The 26,308-nt window shown below is 43.0% G+C and overlaps 1 protein-coding gene across 24 annotated transcripts in view; it reads right to left on the minus strand.

Annotated features, from left to right (window-relative positions):
* EVL (Enah/Vasp-like) overlaps positions 1 to 26,308 on the minus strand; it is a 546,687-nt gene that overhangs the window by 167,619 nt on the left and 352,760 nt on the right. The window lies entirely within an intron of this gene.

Here is a 26,308-nt window from a genome sequence, read left to right on the forward strand (position 1 = left end):
CCCCTTGACAAACAAACGCCCCCCGCTAGGAACAACCCTAGATGCACATGTCGTACCATTACTAAAAGAGCGGACTCTTGTACCTCCAGAATGGGCCCGCTGTCCAGAATCCCACATTGTATACAGCGTCCCTATAAAGGTGCTACCCATCCAGATTAGCTGCATCTTGACTCTACTGACCGCCTATGTGCTCAAGGTCATGACACTGAATCAGCCTGGCGCATTATCAGCTAAGGCCTGCACAAACTGCTCAGTAGTGGGAATGAGGCCCCAAGTCCTGGTCTTTAATCATCACTTATTACAATCACCCATAACCTTCCTATCTCTAAAATAACTGGAACCACACCTCCCTAATCAGTCTGTAACAAGTCTGAATGAGCTCTCCGTGTCCACACGTATCCCTGAAGTCCCTCAATAGTTATTTGCCTCCCATATACATTTTGAAATAAACAAATATATGCCATAGGAAACCTTCATTGTTCAAAGTTAAATTCAGCGTGTGCGCTAATGACACAAAAATCTACTGCAGCTTTATGAGCAATAGTATGATTAAGGGTTTACATAGAACTGGCTAGAAGATTCATAATAGATATACTGTAAAATCATAAAATGTCACAAAAAAATGAATTCACCAGGAGCGAGTCAGAAATGTATGATACATCACGATGAGCACTCAAGTGTACTCATACTTTGGATGTAATATTTCTGTTTCAGACAAGTCCTACGAAAATGTACATGAGACCTCACAACCCATTTATTCACAGCAAAATGAACATCGTAAACACCATAGAAATTCTCAAAGTAGTTGAGTCTTCTGATTTGAGCACTTTTTCAAACCAATGCTCAACTAAGGGCCTTAGTAATTAAATCTACATGTTAAAATCTCTACCAATGCTCACAGATTCCTCAGTTGAGCAATAGTCCACTGCTTCTGGTTCGGATCTCTGATGGCCCGCCCAATATAGTGAGGATGGTGTAAGGGAAAGAATATGTAGTACAATGCCTTCTTTTAAAAATATACTTTGACAAAAGCAGTAGGTAAACACCGGCAAAATATAGTAATAAACGATAGGCGTTGCGGCTAGTTTTTGGTTTTTTATCAATAGGCCTATTTCATCCAGACTTCACCAAAAACAGAGGTGCAAATGTTTCATCATAGTTAGTACACCAGCGCGTAGAGACAGCTTTAACTATTTGTTGGAGATCTCATGATACCAAAACACATACACATACATATATGCATGTTTGTAGGCCTACTTTCAGCCAATGGCTATTGGCATTTTTTAGAGACTGCTTTTGACTAAATGTGCTGTCCTTAACCCCTTCGCTGCGGCGCGAATTCCGCCGCAGCGCTGGGGGGGTGAGGGGTGAGCACGGCGCCGCCATGCTCATGACGGAACCACGCCGTCATGAGTCACGGGCGAGCTGTGCTCATGACGGCGTGGTCCCGTCACGACTCCGCCCACTCTCTATTTCGCCCGCACAGGCGGGGAATTAGTGCCGCGTGGGAGGAGCGGCCGCAGCATGACGGAACCACGCCGTCATGAGCACACGCCGCCCGTGGCTCATGACGGCGTGGTTCCGTCATGAGCACACAAGGGGTTAAAGCTATGACATTTCTTAGAAGGTTACATGGGTCTTTAAGTAAAAGGAATCCCCTGTGGTAACCTCTCCTCAGTTATGCTGTCTCTGTGCCCTACTCCCAACCCCTCTTCTAATCATTAGTGCAGGATATGCCCCTTGCAGTACCTCCCCCAACTGCTATTGACTATCTTCCCAAGCATTGCCAAAGCCAAAGCATTCTAAGATGGCCACCATATACATCTTCGCAGATGCAAGGCAGCCCTCTTGAAAATGAGTTTAAAAAACACAAGAAACTCCATAATTAGATGGCTACTATACATGCATGCATATGCACAGTGGCCATTTTGTAATGGAGTTTCTTTTTTTTTTTCATTACAAGATGGATGCCATACATGGAAACACATGCACAGTGTGATGGGGGCAGTGCACATCGCTCTGAAATATGTTTCTGTTGGTTATTGGTGAAATCAGTTAGTGAAGGTAAGGGCCATGGGTGGAACATTTAACTTAGGGTTCAGTACCAGAAAGTCAAATCTTTAAGATCGTGCTAGCATAATATGATAGTAAAAATGTTCATGACCAAAATATTAACAAGGTATGCATATACAGGCAAGTGAAGGTTTTCTACTAGTAAATCCCCATATACATAACTTGACGATCTATAGCTCTTCAAAGTATGTAGATGCGGAGTTAAGAGTAGCAAATCTACACTTGCATAAAGATACTCACATTCTCAGTAGTTTGGTCTTAAATATTACTGCTTCGATACTCGGTAGCACGAAATCTCAAATTTCGATATTCTGTCATACAAGCATACCTGGGATAGCACTAAACAGCAGACATTTTTACATCACACGTTTACCTTACCCGCCATCTTTGCAATATGAGGCTTAAGGAGGTAAAGTAGTCTGCTCACACAATTTTTGGTTAAGTAATGAAGCTGGAGTTAGCCTTTAGGGGTAGAAGGTAAGCAACTAGATACACGACTAAGTTTCCCCCCACAAAAAATGCAAGGACGATATGGCATGCATAATGTTTACTCTTCCCGACCATTTACTTTAAAGAGCTCTTGAAGGAGATACAATTTAAGGGGCATGCAAAAGCTCTGGTGGAAGTCTCCCAGTGGGATTAATGTATCCGAGGGGAGACTGGATGCTGTAACTCGAGGAATGATGTTACTACCATATGGAGCTGTATGTTGTGAAGGAGATATATATATATCAAATGCAACCATGTAGGTCCGGATGAGTAAATGACAGTTATAATAGGACTTCACGGTTATGATCTGTTTTAAAAATATCTAAATAAAAGTTAGAAAAAGGTATCTGAAGGGAGGACTTCTACAAGTGCTGGTGCCCATATTTTATATTATATAACTGCACTCTCACATGGAATTGTTTTATACTTTAAGAGTGATTCCAATATCGCCTTGGGAAAATGGCAGTTACATTTGTTGCAGCGTCAGATACAACTGCCTAGCAGCGCCCAGACAACGGAAGGCGGAGAGCTGTCATTAAAAATAGGATTTTAAATTCAAAGTTAAAGAAGTCATTCATGAAGTGAATCTACACTGTAATTAACAGCAAAGCACATGGCTAATAATGGCGATCCACGTGCAAACGTCGGCAAGGCAATAACCAGACCAAAGAACAATGCAGTTCATCAATGACAAAACACCACATTGCAATTTTACCTGTGCATCTCTTTAAATTGTCTATGTACCAGAAGTACTATTACAGCGTTTGCTTCGAGTAGGTTTTTAATTCAACAGCTCTGCAAGGGTGCAATGTGCATTCATGATACACCATTGATTGCATAATCTCACTGCTCATAAAATTAAAATCATTTGACAAATATCTTTCATTAAGAAACGTTTTTGAGAAAGGAATTCTGGGTGACAGCTAGGCCTGGGCGGTAAATTCCGTTCCGTTCGCAGAATTTGCGGAATTTGGGTAATTTTGCGTTCCGCGGAGAACGCGAAATTGCCCAAAAATCTGCGTTCCGCGACTTCGCGAAATTTTTTGCTTGTTCGCGTTCTCAATATGCGTGTTCGCGTGATATTTCACCCCGAGCACGCAAACAGCGATCGCGAACAGGAAAAAAGTACCGCGAACAAGCAATTCCGCGTGTTCGCGGAGATTTTTACCGTTTCGCGGAGATTTGCGTAATGCGATTACGCAAATTCCGCCCACCGCTAGTGACAGCCTACAGCCCCATGTCAAAAACAGGCGCTGTATTGTGTGACCTTCTCATAGGCTACGAGCGTGATCTCTGGGGACTGAGACCTTACGATCATTACCTTTCCAGATACCTAGTACATGTTTGAATGTATTTTGATTACTCATTTTGCATTAATCATAGAATGTAAAGAATTAAACTGTTCATATTATAATGGCACACTGCTTACAAAAATATATAGCACCAACCAAGCACAAAGGGAAATCGGTTGTGTGACGCAAACATTTGAAAAAATAAGTCCCACAAGCTCCATGTGTTTTTACAGCTATGAAAAGCAGTGTGATAATTAAAATCTTAATGAGCATTGGTAAAGTCAATAGACCTGTGATATCTATTGGGCATCGGCTATCTTGGACTGCCTTTTTTTTTTGTTTTGAGAAAATCATTCCTTGGCAAATGTTTAATGATTTTTCTTAAATCATAAGAGAAACCAACCCAAATGGATCCTCTGTGTGTGTGCATGGACATTTTCAGGTGTCAACTTGGAATAGGCAGAAAACCATTAAGGATGGCCATCCACCAATACAACAGAAGGTGGCGGTGAACGCACTTGGGACCCGTGCTGAGGAGCTAATACTTTATAAAGAGAGCAATGTTTGGGGAGTTAACAATTTATAAAGAGACTAATGTTTGAAATAAGGGAGAGCAGCAGGGAGAGACACAGTGGGAGGGAAAATAGTGCTGCAACCACCACCATGCACAGTTCTAACATGTCCAGTCGAGGAATATAAATTCTTCAATCAAAACACTGGGAGGCAAAAATGATCCTTGGGTGAGACAAACACAATAGGAAGGAAAACCTCTCAATTGGGAGCAGGGAAGTGAGATAGATAAGAAACCACTGAATCAAGTCCAAGAAGTATGCACAAGGCCCACAGTCTACATTAGATACAATAGGTCTACTTGCCAGTAAACACAGAGCTCTGAAGTTTCATGCAAGAGTAACTCATCCAGTGCAGGTCTCTTGCTTTGCATTTTGAGACTTGTAGTCCTGTTCGCTGCATTATAAAATAAGAACTACAAGTCCCAGCATACAACTCAAAAACCTGGACTGGATGAGTTACTTACACATGAACTTGGGAGCTCTGCAGACACCTAAATTGGTGTGTAGGCAACACCTAAAAACATAACTTAAAGGAAAAAATAAAGAACAAAACACCTTTCTTTTATATCTATCAATTGAATAAATTAGGAATATTTACAAGGTTAAAAATCAATGGCAAATGCAAGGATGGGCTTATTTTAGTTCACGTTAAAATTAAATGTCTACTAAATAAAATTGTTTGGTGAAGAGGATGCCATCATTTCAAGGGGTGTCTCCTTAAAAAGATTATTCTGCTATTAATAACCCAGCTATTTCAACTTTTAGAGAATCAACGAGAGACTGCTTATTGGTAGGAGTCCCATAAAAGACATACCAGCAACCAGAAGGAACATTACAAACTGCAAGAACATACGAAAAATATAGTGTTGTTTGATTTTTGCTTTGAGCCCTAAACTTGATTTGTTGACATTTCATTATTTTTCTCGCACTTGGCAGTGCTTTGAAAGTATGCGAAGGACGGGGTGAAACTCTAATTGCACGCCTTAAGGCATGGCTAAACAATTTCAGAAACCTCTTTTTTAATTTGAGAAAAATCGTTATTTTTTCTTCTTTTTCGAACTTGAAGGCCAACTGAGAATGTTGGACCTGCCGCCACATTGATGGGGGGGGTGGGGTTCAATGGAATTCTCCGGCACTTGAAACATTTCCTGGGTTCTCAGATGTGACAAATCAAACTTATGGAGCAACTAGAACCATAAAAATCTACGATTATATAATCAAACCCTCTTAATTAAAGGCTGCATTATCACATGCAGGGTAGAGAAGTTCCTTAAACATATTTACACCTCCAAATTTATCAATGACTGGGTTTTTGTAGTCGGTTACTCAACAAGCATCAATCGTGGTTCATTCTGATGGACAGACTGCAATGTTCAGCCTCTTTACATTATTACATAGTGGTGCAACAGCATTACTTGTGCAATGGTAGGCAGTGGCATTTAAAAACATCTGAAGGGACTATCCAAGTGTGACTAACAGAAGTATTGCATTCACTTTTTCATTCCTTACTGCAAACGATGAAGGGCCTGATTATGAGTTTTGCGGTCTCGCAGCGGGCTGCCATGCCAGCGCCCCGCTTTGAGACCGCCAAACCAGTAGTCTAACCGCCCGCCAGATTATGAGTATAATCCTGGCATGTGGTTCTGTAGTGGCCGCCTGACGGCGGTGTCTTTATAAGGCTCATAGGAGAGCCTTAGAAAGGCACTGCAATAGAAGCACCGCAGCCCGTTCATGCACAGACAAAAATGCACAATGGTGTGCATTTATTTCCGTGCAGGAACGGGGGGTGCATGCAGGGGGGCACATGTTGTGCCCCCCTGTATTTTTGCACAGAGGCATCAGGGAGTCCTGTATGGGCCCGCCCAATTTGCCTCACCACCATTCTTTGCATAACGGGGCTCACTGTTATGGAAAGGGTCGCAGTGAGGCAACTCGTAATATGCTTGGAAGGATCTTGGCAGTAGCAGCGGTCCAGTGACGGTTCAACCGCCATTCTTGTAATATGGTGGGTGGACAGTCACCACGGCTTCGGCGGTCCCTTGGACCACTGAACTTGTAACAGGGCCCTAAGGTCACTTCCTGTGTTGTATACAGTGCTCAGTGGCCCATGTTTAAGGCGATCCACAGTGATTCTTTGAATGCAAATGAATGCAAGGAGCTGTAATATGGATCATGTTTAAGGGATGATTTGAAAGGAGTTGCCACTTCACAAACATACTACTGCCTAAAGCAGTAGTCTGATAAAATCACCCAATATAATAATCTAATGAATTTTGATAACAGGTGTACCATTTTATTCGTTTGAATAATCTGAGAGAATTTTAATGGCAAATTATCCTTGCAGATCATTCATTTTTTAAGTGATTACTGCGTATGTGGTTTGTATTAACCGAAATAATCGATGGAAGAAATATTAAAAAGTAGACTGCTGAACTTCCTTAGAGAGGTCCCTGTGCTGGCACCATACAGTAAAGTTATTGTGATTCATGCTGTTGGAAGTGTCTTTGCACCTAAAAGTATCACCATTTGAGCAACATCAACAGGAGTGTAGAGATATTACCCGAAAGTATTTCTACTGTACTGCTGATATTTTTCCAAGAGTGATTTTCCATGTAAATATAATTTTGCACCAACATGTGATATTTGCTTTAATTGTTTTTATACTCCGGTTTACGGTGCACGAAGGGTGATTTTGCATCTAAACGTCTTTCTGCTTGTGAATGAGATTTGTGTTCCTAAAGTTGCTTCCACACGCCTGATGATGTTGCACAAAGGGTGTTTTGTAACCTAACAGTGTTTTTGAACCTCTGTTACTATTTTTTTAAATTTAGCAAGCTAACAGTGTAGCTGTGTTTTTCCCATCCTTGGGTGCTGGTGCGGTGCAGGGACACAAGCATGGGGAACAAACAATGTAGCACAAACATAAAAGCTACAGAAAGAGGCCAGTCGCACAGCGACATTGCACAAAAAGTCTGTGTATGTCTATGCTGTCTGTGTTTGGATGCATTAGCACATTAAAGCCAGACCTATTGGTTTTGCGAACGTCTGCTTTAATTTGGGCACAATAGATATTGTTCTGTGCCAGTGGTTCATTTGTAAAAAAAAAAATGAGTGCCTGGGCTATCGCCAGGAGACAGCTTTCACCAGCCCATTTCTCCTATTAGCGCCGCCTAAATCAGAACCAACTACTAATCATGAAAGTGGGGAGAGGATGTGGCATAATGGCCAGTGCTGCCGACTTCGGAGCAGGGGAACCAGGTTCGAGTCTGTGTCGGCTCAACATCCTGTGATTCTTAGCAAATCACTTAATCTCTCTGTGCCCAGCATAAATAAATGTGTCCTTAACCAGTGCTCATGAAAAGCACCTATGTTGATGATTAAGTGGCAGTACTGAGCACCGGAAACAACCAGCTCAAATTAAGCACTCTTCTGTGCTAACCTTGGTCTGTGCTTCTGCGATAAGATGGCCCTCCTGTTTGCCTTGCAGTCCCTGGTCACTTGAAAAGGGAACTTCTAACTGCTGCTTATATGTGGTACTTATTTTATCTGTTAAGGGAAGTGTGCACGGATTTGCTTGCGCTGCTCATCTTCAGTGTGTCAGTGACTGTACTGTTACTTCCCATAATGTACAAATGAGACGGAACCCTGAACTACTGCTCTTTCTGCGTTGTGGGAGAGAAGCAACCGCCTCCTGCCTCGCTGTTGGTTCTTCCTTGTCCCAGCAGACACTGGGACCGCGTCACGGACTCCCTGTCCAATCCCTGTGCTGCTCTCCTGCTGGATGAGCAGTGCTGGGATTGGCCTGAACGGGCTGAAAAGACGCTCCTCTCAGGTCAGGGAGTCTGTGGGGTTTCTCCAGCCCGGCTGTTCAATACAACCGGGTTAGAAAACCTAAGTGAGCATGTATGTTTGGCCAGCCTGACACAGCCGGCTAAACGCACATGCTCACTTAGAGAGTGCACATGTCACTTTTCCCATGCCCTCTCCCCGGATCTCCCTGCACAAGCTGGCCGAGCCAGCGGCTTAAAAACAAAACTATAATGAAATATCGTTTTATTTTTTAGCTGCTGGCTCTGAGCCAGTGAAGCGGCTCTCCTCTGCCATTGCCCTTGGTACTTTCCACAGCAATTACCACGTGGAATCCCTTCATCAACTAACAGTGGAGCATTTACAATTGCTACTCTAACTATGCATTGAGCCCAGATTAGCACTTGAGCCACGCGAATCTATGTTGTTGAGGACAGGCACATATTATACCTCTGCTCCATGCAGCTGATGGCTTGTCAAGCACCCAGCGCATAACTGATCAAGGTGCTAAATACCTAAGAAACTCCTAGGTGTGTCATGGGGTCGAATATAGAGATGGTTGTTACAGAAAATCCTCTGATTTTTGGGAGAAAATGCTAAATCTGCAGGAGAATTCACTGGCTCAATATCCTCCTCCATGAAGATAGTAAGGAGAAATAAATATTTCTTGCAATTCCACTTCACATTCAGCACTTCCTCCAGAAATTGGAGGATTTTCAGCTATCACCCAATTCTAAATCAGGCCCTTTTGTATGCTAATAACCACATTTTGCTTCTCTAGTAAAGTATATGAATATATGTACACAGGAATTAAATAATTTAAATATTTAGCTGATAAAACACGTTTTTTAAACATGCAGGAAGCGTTCAAAAATTCCCATGTACACTAGAATTCAAATTAGTTTTAATAATATTTATGAACTAACATTTGTTTTCTAAAAAAAGGGGCACCCACTGTTAAGCCTCCCTTCTTCCATGATCCTTAACCTCACACTTCTCAACCCTTATAACACCTATCTTCTGGAACTTTCTGCCCTTTATACCCTATCCTATTGCTGCCAACCCACTCTCTTCAACCCTAACTTTTTTTTCTTACTTGTTTTTTCTTCTTGTCATTTTAAAAAAAACATTTCCATTTGTATTTTGCATACTTTAAAATGACCAATCTTTCCCATGTCATTCAATCTATTTCTAGTTTATTTAAACAAGTCACTGACTGCGTACATTTTTGACTAACTTAGTGGGTAAGTTCCTAATGCATTTGGCAAGATATGTCCTTTTTTACCCAATACTTTTTTCAATGTCACTTAAAATATATATACATGGTCACTTGCTCGTTCTAGCTACACATCACTTGGATGCTAATATCATTTTCATGTTTCAAATCTGCTTGAACGACCCACACAGCATGAGGGCCTGGGGTTTTTACCATATATCCTTTCTGATCTGCAATCTTTCAGCCATCCACTACATCCACTAGACCAGCAAACTAAACAGTGACAGCACATGATAGCGAGCAGAGGGGGGGGGGAGGGAGACTCAAGTGGGAACAGTAACTTCATATCTTCACATGCTTGAGCCTTCCAAATGTCAAGGAACTATTTGCTGACAAATCCAACTCACTCAACAGAAATAACAAATAAGACTTATAAGTAAGCTGCAAGATACTGCTTTATAATTAACATTTCCGTTTTCTAAGTTTGAATGCTTAAAATAGAATACATTTTTGAAAGGGGAAGTGTGTGTACTGAATCTCAACTGCCAAATTGAAGCCATTATGTGAGGTTCCACTTGATCTTTGGCAGGCATTTTACAGAAATGTATTAAAAATAAATTAGGGGAAATAGGAGTTTGAAATATGTGCCGCCATGTTTGAACGCTACTGCATCCTGGAGATTAAAATGGCAAAATATACGTTGGTTCTGCCCTACTGGTTTGCAATAACTGGTTTTAAATCAGGGTTTTAAATGTCAGTTCTTGCTGTATTTAAGTGCCGTAAAAGACCAGTGTTACTAGGGTTGACACCAGTGGTGGCTGCTACCTGGAAGCAGCAGTGGGGCATGGTGGGGGGGGGGGGGGGGAAGGAGTGGGGAGAGGATTGGTTAAAACAAAAAATGACTTACCACCCGGCTGGCCGGCTGGCTGCCGTCTCTCCTACATCCTCTGCCTGGCTTCTTGGGGGAAACAGAAAGGAAGCAGGAAGCACTAGGGCTCCCAGGCTCCCTGCAGCCACTCACAACGCTGCAATGCAGTGTTGTGATTGGTCTAAGAGCTGTAACACGGCACTCAGCCTTGGCCTGGAGGAGGTGTGCATGTTCACCACACAGGCAGTAATGCAACCTGCATGGAGAACACAGTATGTGTGCATGACTGTTTTGGGCAGCCCGAGAGGGCCGGCCAAGCACTCATGCTCACATAGGGAGTGCAAGCCACTCCCCCCCCTGGTCTGAGAGCAGTCCCGCCCTACAAAGACTTAGTGGAGGAGTCGCCACCGGTTGACACATTTCCCAGAGAAAAATACAGGCCATCTGTTCAAGTTTTAACAATCTGCAAATGCCCAGACATGATTCTTAAGTGGAACTTTATAAGAAATCGTCTGCAATTCATTTTTGACACAGTCTTGCTGCCTTTGTTTACTTTATTATCAGTCAGGGGTCCTTAGGGCAGTTTAAAGTGTCTTTTTCTCACATTTATAGTTTAAAATATGTTCTGATAAGGAGAAAAAAATACAAAGGTTCGGTATTTTTTTTAAATTTCTGTACTTTCCAGGAATTCAAATAACAGCCATGCAGGTATTGAACCAGCCAGTTAGCAACCATGGTGGTACTAGTGCCCAAAGTAATGGCACTTATCTTATCAACGTAAGAAGATTAAAAGGCTGATGGTACCCGTGGGAGTAGAGCTCCTGACTGGCAAGTTGCAAGTAATCAGAAAGGGTTTACCTGACTGAAAACCCTATTGTCTGCTAAGTTATTAAACCTGGTAAGCTTCACACCGTTCTGTCAAGCGAGGCCCACGAAAAAGGAGGGAGGCGAAATATTGATCTCCTATGGTAATTACCATAGGAAACTTCGTTCTATGATACAGAAAAAATGGCTGACCGGAATTACACCAAAGTTGTCAAAATGTTCAAACTACTCAGAAGGCATGCTTTTTGTGATTTGGTGCATAATAATTTATCCATTTTTGAGAAATTCACATTTAAAGAAGAGTTCAGTTTGGCCTGACGGGGTTAAAGAGTAAAGTATATCTGGGCAGTTGGTCCCATGGGAATGGCCCTTTACTGAACATACAAAAAATAAATAGACCTCTCATACACGAGGAAGCTTTTTCTCCGATCAGCCATTTAGTTAACCCGGGAGCAGTCCCACATTTACTAGCGATCTGATTGGCTGGTGGCAGCGACAGGAATCGGGGACTCAGGCCCTGAGTCCAGCAAATGTTTAAAAATCTACAGTATAAGGGTGCAGGATAGGGATCGCTCAGCCCCATGGCCGTAGTGTGGAGACCCAAAGGGCCCACCAGGGGCTAAAATTAAATAAATAAATTGTGCTGTGGGTACCACAGAACTTCTGTAGGACCCAGAATTGCCCTCCCACGAGGTGCTGTGGTATCCGCTGCTCAAGCTTTACCCCAATAGTGCCGCAGTACCCAGCAAGCTTCCTTAAGGAAGCTTGCAGGGTAACCTGGTACCAAGGGAATGAAGCTTGAATGCTGGGTACCATGGGAGTACTGTGGTACCTGAATTATTATTATTATTTTTTTTTAACTAATGTGGGTTTGGGGTCTGCGTTGTTATGGGCGTCCATGCGGAGATGCATGCTGGGCCTGGCCCCATGACAGACCCCACTGCTTCAGCTGTGTGCCGCAGGTAGTGGGCCACCTGCGACTGGGCCACCCACTACCTTCAGCTATGTGCAGTAGGGGGTTGGCCGCACGCAGCACTGTTGAATGCAGACATGAGGCCAGGCCAGCAGCCAAAGGTCTCCAAACCTCAATTGCGCACAGTCAAAGATCTAAAAAAAAATAAAAAATTCCGGAAATTCACTTGAAAAAACCCAAAGATTAAAGTGACGTTATAGATAGGTATGGTAAGAAGATCTCAGCTTAGGTTAAAACAAAAATAGATATTCACTGGAAAAAACAATCAATCAGGGATTTATAGAGTGCGGCAAATCACCCATGAGGGTCTCAAGTGCTGGAGTCGCTAACTGCTTCAGGGTCCTTTCCTGAATTCCCGGCGCGATAGGGCGCTCCTGAGGTGCAGGGGAAGGTCGTTCCAAGCTTTGGCCACCAGGTGTGAGAAGGAGCGTCCTCCACTGTTGCTTCAGCTGATCCGGGGGAGTGTCTGCAAGGAAGAGGGAGGTGTCTGGTTTGTTGGTGGAAGGTCATCCGTTTGTTGATTTATGCTGGTCCTTTGTTGTGAAGGGCCTATGTATGCATGGGTCAACATCTTGAACTGGCATCTAGTGCAGCTTCTTGAGGTGTGGTGTGATGGGGGTCTGTCTGGGGAGGTTGAGGATGAGTCTTGCTGCTGAGTTTTGGATTGTCTGTAGTCTCTTCAGGAGGTGTGCAGTGATTCTGACAGAGTGTGTTCCCGTAGTCCAGCCTGCTGATGACGAGGGCCTGCAGCCGGCGTTTCTGGTGTTGACTGGAAGCTCTTGTGGAGCATGCGCACGGTGTGGAAGCACGTGGATGAGACTGAGTTTATATGTTTCTTCATAGATAGATTGTTGTCCAAGAAGATGAAGAGGTTGTAGGTGCGGTCTGTTGGACGAGGGATGGGCTGAGTTCAGCAGGCAACTATGCATTGTTCCATGGCGAGGTGCTGTTTCCAAAGATGAGGACTTCTGTCTTGAACATGTTAAGCTTGAGACAGTTGCCCTTCATCCAGTCGGTGATGTTTATCATACATCTGTTTAAGTGTTGGCCAGGGGGGTCATATACGTGTTGAAGAGGGAGTAGCTGTGGGACGATCCTTTGGGGACGCTGAGGATGATCTTCTTGGGTTCAGAAGACAATGGTGGGAGACGGATTATCTTGGTTCTTCTGGTGAGGTGTGAGGCAATCCATTTGAGGATGTCTCCCTGGATTCCGATGTGGTGGAGTCTATTGATCAAGACGTGATGGGAGACAGTGTTGAAAGCAGATGACAGGTCTATTAGGATGAGGGCTGCTGTTTCGTCACAGTCCAGGAGGGCTCTGATGTCGTTGATGGCTGCAATCAAGGCTGTCTCAGTGCGGTTGGTGGCTTGGATTCTGGATTGAGAGGAAGTCCAGGAAGTTATTGTGTTCCAGGTATTAGGCAAGTTGCTGGTTAATAGCCTTCTCGAGAACCTTTGCTGGAAAGGGGAGCAGGGAGATGGGCCGGTAGTAGTTTGGTTCTGCTGGATCGGCGGATGGTTTCTTCAGAAGGTGCCCCACTTAAGTGGGTTTCCAGTCCTCAGGGAATGAGGTCGAGGTGATGGAGGTGTTCAGGACTTTCTTGAGCTTGACACCAATCGTTATTCTCCATAGGATGGAGATGCTGTGGAAATAGGGGTCAGTGGGTGCTCTGAGTGCACAAAGTTAATGATGGAGATTGTGGTTTGAGTTGGGAGAGGGGCCCACTGAGTGAGCAGATGCGGGGGAGTATGTGTTCGTGGGTGTGAGCAGGCTGATACTGAGAGCGGCAGGGGATGGGGTTTGAAGTTTTCAGAGATGACTAAGATCTAGTCATGGAATAAGTACTCGAGGGTGTCACACAGTTCTTGGGATGGTGTGATGTTGTTCTTGGCGGCTTCGGTGGGAGACCTCCTTGTAAATGGGGAATAACTCTTTGCTGAAGGTTGTGCTGGCTTCTATGCATTCTGGTACAGCATTCCTTTTTGTTTCTTTCAAGAGGTGGTGGTACTGGTTGAGTGCTGTCTCGAAGGTGGTATGGTCTCCTGTGTCTTTGCTGGTGCACCATTTACTTTATAGTTACTAGCAGTTGTATTTGGTGGATTTCAGCTCTGCAGTGAACCAGAGGGCTCTTCTGGAAAGTCCTTTGGATTAGGATGGCTTGGTGGGTGCGATTGTGTCAGCGCATCCTGTGATCCACTGGGAGAAGTTCTTAGCAGCCTGTTCAGGGTTGGATGTTGTGCCTGAGATGTGGAAGTTGAAAGCATTGTTCTATTGGTATTCTGATATCTTTTTCCACTTTCTGCATGTGGAACGGGGGGGGTGGAGGGGGGAGTGCCAGTCTTGATAGGTTGTGAAATGGTGAAGTGGATTCTGTAGAGGTCGGTCCAGGTGAGCTTTGAGATGTGGTTGTACTTGAATCTGTCGCAGGATGTGAAGATGGGGTCGAGCGTGTGTCCTGCAATATGGGCTGAAATGGTGACAAGTTGCTTGAGGCCGACGTTGCTCATGCTTTCCAGGAGGTCGGTTGTGTTGGTGTCGCTGGGGTTGTTGAGGTGGAAGTTGAGATCCCCTAGGAAGATTTAGTGCTCCGAGTCGATGGCGATCGGGCCAATGAAATCAGTGAAGGGGTTGCAGAAGCTGGGGCGTGGTCCTGGTGGTCTGTAGTTGAGGGTGCCTCTGATGGTGCTTTTTCCATCTGTGTGAAGTTGGAAGTTGTGATGCTCCATTATCTGGGTTGAGTCGTCTGAGGAGGTTGCGTAGTGGATAGTGTCCTAGTAGATGATGGCAATTCCACCTCTGTGTTGGTTTGGTCATGGTGTGTTATATTGAAGCCTCCAGGAGTGGCGATGTCAATGTCCGGTACGGAGGTGGGGTTCAGCCAGGTCTTTGTGAGGAAGATGATATCTGGGCTGAGGGATGAGATTGTGTCCCATATCTCCGTGGCGTTTCCCTACCTATTGTGCATTGTACCAAAGTTAAGTTATAATTAATTGTGAAACTGAGATAAAAACTAACGTTTAAAAAACAAAATAAAACACTGAAATTCACCAGTTATAGTTTACTGAGCAAACTATAACTTGTGCCCCTGGCATGCACTTATTACATCATTAATGTCATTGATGACATCAAACAATCATTGTGTTACTATCCTATAGGATTTGTGTATTTGAAGTAATTTAACATGCTACATCTGTTGTGAATGTTTTATTAAGCTCACTTATTCAACAATCTGCACTGCCTCAAAATCTTTAGTGAAGTGCTGAAAATAAACGTTCACACCTTATAAACATGTCCACTCCATAGAATCGGTCTGTAGCACTGTTTTACAACTATTTATCATAGGCACATGCCCTGACATCCACTGGGAGATATTGTATTGTCAACCAAAGCTTTGGCCTCTTTCACAGATTTTTGGGAACAGGCTTTTGCCTTAGGACAAACATATCTATGCAACCCACATTAGGTGAACTCAGCCTTTATTTTTTTTAACATGGAGAAATACCTGCAACCCAATCTTTAGTGATTTGTAAACAGTACACCATATAACTTTTAAAATGCACAATCACACTTGCCTCCAAGAATGACACTATTTCCATGTGATGGACTACACGTTTACACCCAGTAACACTCTACTGTATCTGACTATGGTGTTATCAGTGACGTCCTCAATTATGTAATTTAACATGTCATGGGAGAGAGAATATATGATGTCATAGCAGTGCATGACAGGGGTGCAAGTTACAGTTAATTCATTGAACTATAATTGGCTAATTTCAGTTGTTATTGGTTTCATAAAGTTTAGTTTGTAAACCATTTCAACACATAACCTGTGTTTTTTGTTTTTTAGGTCAATACAATATATTTTAAATTCGAATTACACAGTGGCTACCACCACTGTATGCTTATAACTGAGTCAGCATTTCCATAGGAAGTGTTTTTTGTTATGCTAATAACGTTGGTGCTATTTGATGAATCATCCTGACTTTCAAAACAAAAATAAATCCTCTCTCTAAAGCTCCGGGTGATCTGTCGGGGAGTGGGGCAGGGTAAGAAAAAGAGGGTGCCTAAATACTTTTTTCCCTATGCAATTTCCATAAGAAAAAGTAGACAACCATAGTGAAACAAGCCTCTGCAAAGCCAATATAGCTCACCTATGCAAGAGCTATTGACTTTGCCAATATGTTTGAGCCATGTTGAACAACAGCATGGCTAAAGGTTAGGGGCATAAAGGGAAGTGGCATTGAGTGTCAAAGTGGAGATGAGTGGAGAGCTAAGAAGTGGCATAGAGTGGCATTGAGTGGTGTACAGTAGAGCTGCGTGGCGTGAAGTGTAATGTCATGAAGTAGCATGGCGTGTCGTGGAGGGAGTAGAGTGGCCCAGAGTGGAAGGGCGTGGAGCTGAGTGGAATAGAGTGGAGTGGCATAGAGTGTTGTGGAGTGGTGCAGAGCAGAGTGGAGTGGTGTAGAGGGTGTGGAGTAGAGTGTTGCAGAGTATAGTGGCGTACAGGGGAGTAGATTGTCAGAGTGGAGTGGCATAGAGTAGAGTAGTGTAGGAGAGTGGAATTGCATAGAGTGGAGTACTGTGTTGTGGAGTGGAGTGGGATAGAGGGTCAGAGTGGAGTGGAGTAGTGTGTAGTAGAGTAGACTGGAGTAAAAAAAGGCATGGAGTGGCATACAGGGAGTTACATAGAACGTGGTACGGTGGAGTAGTGTTGTAGAGTGGCATAGAATGGAGTAGTACAGTGTTGTGGAGTGGCATAGAGTGGAGTAAAGTGTCATAGATTGTAGTAGAGTTTAATGGAGGAGAGCGTCATAGAGTGGACTATCATAGAGTGTAGTATTGTAGAGTGGAGTAGATTGGCCTAGAGTGAACGGTATAAAGTACAGTGGTGCAGAGTAGATTGGTGTAGAGTGCATTAGCACAGAGTGCAGTGACGTAGAGTAGAGTGCAGTGGCCTAGAGTAGACTGTTTCAGAGCAGAGTGGAGTGTTTCAGTCGTAGAGTGGTGTAAAGTACAGTTGCGTAGAGCAGAGTGGTGTAGAGTGCAATGGCGCAGATTAAAGTGGGGTGGAGTGATGCAGAGTGTAGTGGTGTACAGTGTAATGGTATAGAATGCAGTAGAGTGGCATGGAGTTGGGTGGTGCTGAGTTGATTGCAGTGGTGTAGAGTGCAGAGGCATAGAGTGCAGAGTCATAGAGTAGCGTGGGGCAGAGTAGAATAGAGTGGTGTAGAGTGCCATGACATACAGCGCTTAAAGTGCAGTGGAGCAGAGTAGAGTGGCAGCAGGGTAGAGTGACATTGAGTTCAGTGGCGGAGAGTGCAATCCTGCAGAGTAGAGTATCGTAGAATGCAGTGTTGTACAGTGCAGTGGCGCAGAGTGCAGTGGCACAGAGTAGAGTGACGCAGAGTAGAGTGACGCAGAGTAGAGTGACGCAGAGTAGAGTGACGCAGAGTGGAGCAAAGTAGAACAGAGTGGCTTAGCGTACAGTGGCTTAGTGTGCAGTCACGTAGCGTGCAGTGGCATAGAGTGCAGTGGCATAGAGTGCTGCAGAGCAGAGTGTAGTGGTGCAGAATAGACGGCATAGAGTGCAGTGGCGTAGAGTGCATTGGTTTTTACTAAAGGGCTGTTCAGTGCATTGGCTTAGACTGCAGTTGTTTAGAGTATAGTGGCATAGAGGGCAGTGGCGTACAGTGGTGCAGAGTACAATGGAGCAGAGTATAGTTGAGCAGAGTACAGTGGTGCAAAGCAGAATATAGTGACTTAGCATGCAGTGGCATAGTGTGCAATACGTAGTGTGCAGTGGTGTAACATTCAGTGGCCTAGACTTCAGTGGCAGAGAGTGCAGTGCTGCAGAGTAGAGCATTAGCGTGGAGTGCATAGAGTGGTGCACAGTAGACTGGCATAAAAAGCAATGGCGTAGAGTACAGAGGAGATCAGACTGGCATAGAGTGCAGTGACAGAGCAACATGGTTTTGTAGAGTATAGTGGCATACAGTGCAGAGGAGTCGATTAGATTGCCATAGAGTGTAGTGAGAGGACTCTACATAGGTTGGTGCGAGCTTTGTGTTGTTACTTTGTGTTGAGCAAATGTGTGCGGATTTAGAAAAACACATTTTAAGCATGAGAGTAGCAAGTGCAGTGAATAGTATTTTTATATTTTCCCTTGATGTGGCTGCGACTTACACCATATTCATCATTTAATTTTATCTGCCAGCTGTTTGGTGCCGATTTTAGTAATTGCACTGTTAGCTTTGGAAACTCAGTTTTACTAAACATTCTACATGGTACATATATCAAGACCTTTAATTAACCAGGAGACTTTTATGACATCTCATTTAACATGCATTTTTATGCCATACTATCTTTGATATATTCGACAGTAGCAGACAATGGTGCTTAATTTGAGCCGGGGCTTTCCGGTGCTAAGCACCGGCAACTAATTGGTGTCCGGTGCTCGGCACCGGCACCTAATTGTCAACATAATTCTTAGAACAGTCCACCACATGGTGGCGCTGCTCATCTAATTTAGAGACGAGCAGAACAACTATTGTTTAGGAATACAATATACATTAAAATTGCTAATATTTGTCTCCCCAGCCATTCCTTTAGCTTTGGGGACCTGGAATAATCTGAACTGTCGCATTTACATTCGGGTGAGATGGTTAGTAGTTGTTTTGGCAGCGATGACAAGGGCGATGGGTGGTGCAAGCTGCGGTGGCCTCCTGGTCAGAGCCCTGGCACTTAATATTTTACAAATTAAGCACTGATGGGGAGGTAACGTTCATCTGTATCTGTTGCACTGCTGTCTTGTGGCAATAGCACCATCCTGTCATCAGATGAGTTGAATTCACGGAGATCCAAGAAATTCCACGCATTCACGGGATCTGCGGATATAAGTATGTTCGGGAAATCTGCTTTCTTCTGAACTACTCACTATTCAACATAAAACTGCTCGGTTATATTTGGTTCACAACAACCAGTTTGCAGGGAAACTATCTCTCAATCCAGACACTAACTTCCCCTAAACACTCCCTGCCAACACTGAACTGGACTCCCCCGCAATTAACACTTCAAATGAATTACCACTTTAATAATTTGCCACTAATCTCTTTAAAATCACCATCACACACCCTTAGCCCATAGCAGCCCTTTTCACCTAACACCTTAAACAGACCAACATTAAAGTTATGGAACACAATATATATCAAAAGACTCACTCTATGTCTTAACCTCCGCACCACAGAAAGAACCCAACTAATGGGCAGACGATCACAGTACTGAACAGAATGGCTATCTCTAAAATAAAATAAACTAAAGAAAACCACATGTAATAACATGATAATACAAACACTACAGCCCATCAAAGATACAGACACCCATCATCAACAAATTACTCTCTGCCTGTCCTAGCAACCTTATCCAGAACAAAATCAATTGTATTATCATTCAACAAAATCCAAAACCAAGAATTCACTACGTGCTACACAACTGTTGTTCTGCATTTCCATTTTTGCCAACATAGCAGCAGCCCTTCGAATTCAAAGCTCTGATTTCCTGCTCCTGGTGGAGATATGGTTCTCTCATTTATCATTTGCTATCACAGTCTGTAGGCTACGAGATATTAATACAAGTAAAGGATCACAAGAATGATTCAGAAATTGATGGACGGTGCACCAGAATGAAGTCAAAGTAGGTCCGGGTATATTCCAAAATATATATTCGTTTATTTAGGACTCTTAAAATTAGGATTTGAACATCAGCCAGACCGCGCTTTTGTTCCAAAGGGAACTTCGTCAGGGCAAAAGTCATATGGTAATTTCAACATCCCACTGAATTCCAATTTTGTCACTTCTGGTAATAAAGTAAAAACCAGGTCCTTCGTGTTCCACAATCAAAATCTCATCTGAATCTAGGAAAATCCAAGTATTAAGACACATTAGAAGGAAAAAGAAACCCATAGTACCTAACCGAGAAATAATAATATATACTAATTTGTCAACTCTGTGTTTCTATAATCACGCGCAATCAAGTTGTTCCAAATTAAAAACATCCGCGCTTAGTTTATTGTTTGAAAAAATATTCTTGTCGTGTTAGTTTTACTGGCACACACAGGAGCCATATCAAGTTGCTAGTTCTTGCTAAAAGCCTACCACCAAATCATTATAAACGACGCAATAGGAGAAGAGAGAAACCCATAGTATTCAGCAATAACAATCATAAATATTAAGAATTTTTTGTATTACTATATGTTCATTCGTCAATTTTATAAGAGTGCTCCTTCGGGTTCTTCCAAATTAGAACTACCCACACCATAATTTTACCTTTATATTTAGAAACCAATTGAAACGCGTTATTAATAGGTAAGTATTCGTACTTACAGGCGCCCTACAAGGCCAAAGTTTCCCAATATATAGAACCACTTTACACAACAAAAAATATATATCAAAAATATCGTCCAGGGTAGTATCCTAACAATCATCCGAAAGGAGCAAACCAGCATATATTTCCCTAAGTATCATAAGGGGTTATCACCAAAACTAGAACCATATCTACGACAGTATTTCTTAATACAAATACAATGGTATTTGTATTATGAAATACTGTCGTAGATATGGTTCTAGTTATATGCTGGTTTGCTCCTTTAGGATGGCTGTTAGGATACTACCCTTGACGATATTTTTTATATATTTTTCAGTGGGACATTGAAATTACCATATGACTTTTGCCCTGACGAAGTTCCCTTTGGAACGAAACGCGTTGGCTGACGTTCAAATCCTAATTTTAAGTGTCTTAACTAAACGAATATATATTTTGGAATATACTCGGACCTACTTTGACTTCATTCTGGTGCACCGTCCATCAATTCCTGAATCTTCTTATCTGGGTTTCCAGTGGAGTGTAATTGCGGCATGCTCTGGATGAGACTGCACAGACAACTTATTTAATTACTTACCTTAGAAGCTGATGTGCAGAACCTTGGTCAGCCGCAAATTGTTTTTTTTCATTGAGGATCACAAGAATGGGTAGAGGTTGAATTCATTTACATAGAATCTAAGTGTTGCAGCAAAGTGGAATCCATTAAAAATGTGTCTTTGGTTGCTTCCAAGTCAATGGGGCAAATAATCTTACCATATATTTAATTTATTATCCCTAAGGCAATGGCACCTCTTCTAGTTCAATAACATTGCTACCAACCTGAAGTTATCCTCCATTTACCTCCTAATACCAGGATATTCCAATATCCCCTGGAATAAAAGATCACACTTAGCTGTAACCACGCTGGAAGCATTCCTATAAAATGACCTTAAAACTCATCGTCAAAAAAACACAGCAAGCGATCCACTCTACATCACAGCTCCCTCTTCACTGGGAGTGTGTGATCCCAAAATTACAAATGAAGTTCCAACCTTGGCCTGCAACATACCTTAAAAAACTGACACTTCGGCTATCACAGACCACTACAAATCCTATTGAGCAAAATAGCTCACAACCAATACTACGACAAAGACTGACAATTTTACAGTGATCATGGCCTTGAAGTGCTCGGGCAGGGGTTGAATTTAGTGAGCATAGTGTTTAATAACAGTCATTTTAAATGTTATTTGGTCCTTCATAGGTAAGTTAGGGCCGGATTTAAATCACGGTGGACGGTCGGGGGGCCCGCCATCCCGCCATGGGGACTGAGTGAATTACTCTGTCCACATGGCGGAGAGGACGCCCACCTCATGTATGACAGCCAAGCAGGTGGTCATTTATAAAAGCATTGCCAGGAACTGCCGTTAAGATGGTTTCTGTCATTCCCTTGTACTCTGTGCTACAGTCTTCTGTATTAGTAGGACGCAGCCTTGTAGCACAGAGTATTTATTTTTTTATTTTTTTAACAACAGCATTATTACAATTTTATTGTCCCTTACTGTGCCAGGTTGTGTCTGGCGGTAAGGAACAGTAAAAAATGGCCACTACATGTCTGCCCATCTACTTTGTGTAGGAGGACATGTAGTCATTACTCCGACGGCCCTTACTCCCCAAGGCCACTGTGGCCAAGCTTACGATCCGCCCGAAATTAAATGAAGCGGGGGACCACTATGCTGACTGGAAGGGAACTCTGTTGCTGCTGCGACGGAGTTCCCTTCCTGCCAACATCATTAATGATCATGATAAGTTTCTCATGAGTTATGACTTTAATTACTCTCATTTGACTCAGGAACTGCTCTGTGACCATCACAGAGTAGAGTGTATGAAATGTGTTGTAATGACTGCAGTTTATCGATGAGGCAGATGCATCCTGTGGATGAGGAAGTTGTAGTAATTGGTAAAGGAACAGCTGAAATAAGTGGGAAGAATGCACGCACTGTTGCATTTCCACCCATTAAGGACAATCAATGGAAGCTTGCACAAGATGCAGTTCTGCACTACATTAAAAGTGCACCTTACCTTGGTGCTGCTTTCGAAGGTGATGGGAGACTGAAGGCTCTGTAAATTAAGCATCAAAGAGCGCGCTTCCATGGTGGTTATACATTTTCGAGAACGAAAAGAACTGAGGAAATGCTGCTTATATATATGTGCGAACATGACATGGAATTGGTATGAGGGCATCTTAACACCTATGAGGATTCTTTCATTTGTACTGATCCGACACAGTGATGCCCCATGAGTAGTACTTTAAATGAACAGACATCTTTAATGGGAGAGTGCTTGTATGCTTCCATTAGAAATGCCTGTCCAGTAAAGGCACTGTCATGAGAACTCCCAGGTTTCAAAAGGTTGGAGACTGGATTTGGGCATGGCCCTACCGCGAAAGGCCAAATATTACCAAGAGAAATTGGAATATTACTGTTCCAAATGAGGGAGAAGTCATGGTTTTCTAAATGTTGCCACTGAACACATTTAAAAAAAGAAGGGAGCACACTGCCTGGCCTTCCACACACAATTAGCCAATGTGCATTGTGGTAAATGCAGTGCATGATAACACTCACTTCAGTTGAAAGTCTTCATCATTGTAGGTGAAGCCAGTGCTGTGTATCTCTAGACACGTGTCTCATATTACGCTGGGTAAGGAGCAGTGATCTTTCCTGCTAATGACTACATTTGTTGTTCTTGCTGAATAAAACCTCTGCCATGCAAAGGCATGAATATATGCCATCCTTCCCCCTTCCCTGTACAGGAGGTCAATGCAACTAAAACCTGGTCAATAACGTGCATGGCTGGGCATAGATCAATTTGCATATAAATGTTAAATTATATATTAACCTGCCCTAAGCAAATAATTGTATTTGGTTGACATTATCAACTATGCCCTTCATCAGTATTCAAAACACAAGTGCTGTGTGCTCATCCGTTTTGTGTACTAAAAAGAAGAATTAACTAGGTCACTTGCTTTCACACCAATTCATATGGTACAAAACAAGTGAAACAGACATCTTAATCTGCATGTTACTGTCTTCTCTAAAAAAAGGCACAGTTTTACATATGCCTAATGCTTTACATATAATATTTTGTGTATTTACTTTATTACAGATGTGTTCATTTTCTTAATTGTATCTAATTCATGTAACACAACCCAAACATCATTATTTGTTGCTTTTTTCAATTGCTTGTAATTTTTATTTATATACTTTTTTATTATGCATTTATTTGTTATGCATCTGTTTTTGTTCACCTAAAGATCTTGCTAGCATTTGTTAGCACATTTTAATAATGATGTAATGTTTAATTCAATTCTTGAATTAAAAAAAAACCACACAATTCCTTAGGTACTTGTTGTGCTCATGTGGATATCCTATGGTCATTCTTCCATACTTGTGTGATACTTCAATGTGTACTTTGACTTGACATTGGCCTGTGCTTCTTGGCATATTGTGGACTTTTACCACCACCAGCCAGATACCAGTGCATGCATTTTTTTGTAATTACATTTCAAACATAAGTGATGAAGAATGAGGCACAGAGTGCAGTTACCCTGTAACAAGTAGCAAGCCTCTTTTAAGGTCTGCAGGCACTATTACCACTCCTAGATGCGGCCTGACTTGTGATCCAGTGACTTCATGGTCGTGTTACAACTTCTCATCCAGCACTGCATACCATGCATGTGCTTGTGTCAAACTGGTTGGAATTAACTGCAGGTCAAATATGTGGGCCTTTACAGAAAGCTGAGTAGTACAACAAACAGCCCAGTCATCCTCAAATGCGTGCAATCCTTGTCCATCTATCATGCGTCTCCATTCATTTAGTCACAATTAGCACCCGGAATGAAATGCTAACATTGGCTACACCAATCAGAATCCCAGAACCCTTGCACTAACTACTGATGTGTTTAGTGAGAGCACGAAGCATGGACAAGACGCAGAAGGAGAGAAACAGTTGGTATGTTTTTCTGGTTGTGTCGAGTGACAGAAGGGAGGCGGGTGCTAATAATTTGAGTGCCTACAAGCAGTTGGGTGTCAAAAGGTGTCAAAAGGTTTTAATTGCCATTCAGCTCATTACTAGCCCTCTTCTTCACCCCGGGGCATATAGTTGCAGGGTGGGTAATTAGCATTACTCATCACCCTCTTCGGTGAGTGTTAATCACGGTGTCTACCCTTAGCCGTGGCCAATGATATTTTAATTATCCTACCACCTTCATGCATGTAAAAACAGCTGGATCATTCCATGCGAACAAACGAAAATATAGAACAAACAGGAAAAAAGGATGGATAGGTGAATGGACGGATAGAAAGAGTGCATAGTATGGTATATATTTGTTGCCTTGTTTTGTACTTCACTGAGCCCCTCTGCAGTTACTTCACCAGACTAAGTTACAATACTTCAAGTCCTATCTCAACAGGCAGGCTGGTTAGTTTGTCTCCTTCATTAACCTTATACTGGTGGCGGGAGAGTATATCATTTCCAGAGTTATGCATTAAAGAGGAACTCATTCGGACGAGATTACGTCATTCATTTCACATATGGTAGGATAAGGAACTGACTTTTGAGCAGTGATTAATTTGTAAAGGAATAAGTGCCGGTGGCAAAAGCTCTGCTCAGAAGCCCACGACTGGAGCTATTAAATGTCGGCGTGTCCAACACCAATGCTGCGTGGTGTTCAATCCACTCAAGCCGCCTTAATCTACTCTGCCCATTTATCTCACTTGTGCAGGATCCTGCAGTTTCCTTTCGAGGTGTTTTTCTCTTCTCTCTCTACTTCCTTCTTTCCCCTTTGAGCGTTTTCCCCAATTGCTCTAGGAAATTATCTGATGAGGAAAAATAAGTGCCGGCCCATAAAAATGAGTCCCGGTGTGCCCACCGGTAACCACCGACTCAAATTCAGCACAGCTTCGGAGCACTATTGCAGGTATCCACTGGAAACCTAGATCTGACCGGTTTCCTGCTCTCCATACTAAAACCTGCCTGCTGCGGCTACTCTGCTATGATGGAGGAGCGTTACACCCCCCCCCCTCCCCCCCCCCCAACTGAGAGCCAGGCAGCTGAGGGAAACTGGAGAAATTAAATGATGATAAAACCATTTTATTTTTCTTTCTGCTAAATGCAGCCAAGTCTGGGCGGGGCAGGGCCATGATGAGATCAGGGGGGGGGGAGTAGCGCACATTGTAAGTGCGCATGACGGTTTGGCCGGCTGTCTAAGACCGGCCCCAACCAACTTTGTGGTAATCCCACCCTATTTCACCTTAGAAAAGAAAGTACTCTCGCCTTTGACAAGAGTACATCTCCAACCGCTTCCAGGTTGGTAAATTATTGAAACCAAATTTGTGGATTCTTATTGTGGGTGTTCTCAAACATCTCTGTCCTGGAAAACGCACTCCCACTCCTGGAGTGGGATGTACCCTCACTAACATCCCAATGACACCATCGTCGACTCATAATATTGAGGATGAGTAAAGAGAGATCTGGTGGCTCAGTGGACTAATGCATCCACTGCAGGGGCCTGTGTTCGACCTCATGGTCACAGGTTCAAATCCCGACAGGTCCACTCAGCCTTTCATCCATTTGTGATCGATAAAAGGAGTGCCATTGAGTTGGGTAACAATATACATCTGTTATTTCAGCGCCAAGATGCCCCGTTGCTGGGGTGAACGTACGCTTTACAAATACTTATGTTATGTTATACCCTAAAGTTAGGAATGATGCAATGTGCACACAGGAAAGCACAACAAAAACACAGGTGCATATAGAAATACAATCTTAAAATTTGTG

The sequence above is a fragment of the Triturus cristatus genome, chromosome 9 (assembly GCF_964204655.1).
Source record: "Triturus cristatus chromosome 9, aTriCri1.1, whole genome shotgun sequence".
Taxonomy (NCBI): domain Eukaryota; kingdom Metazoa; phylum Chordata; class Amphibia; order Caudata; family Salamandridae; genus Triturus; species Triturus cristatus.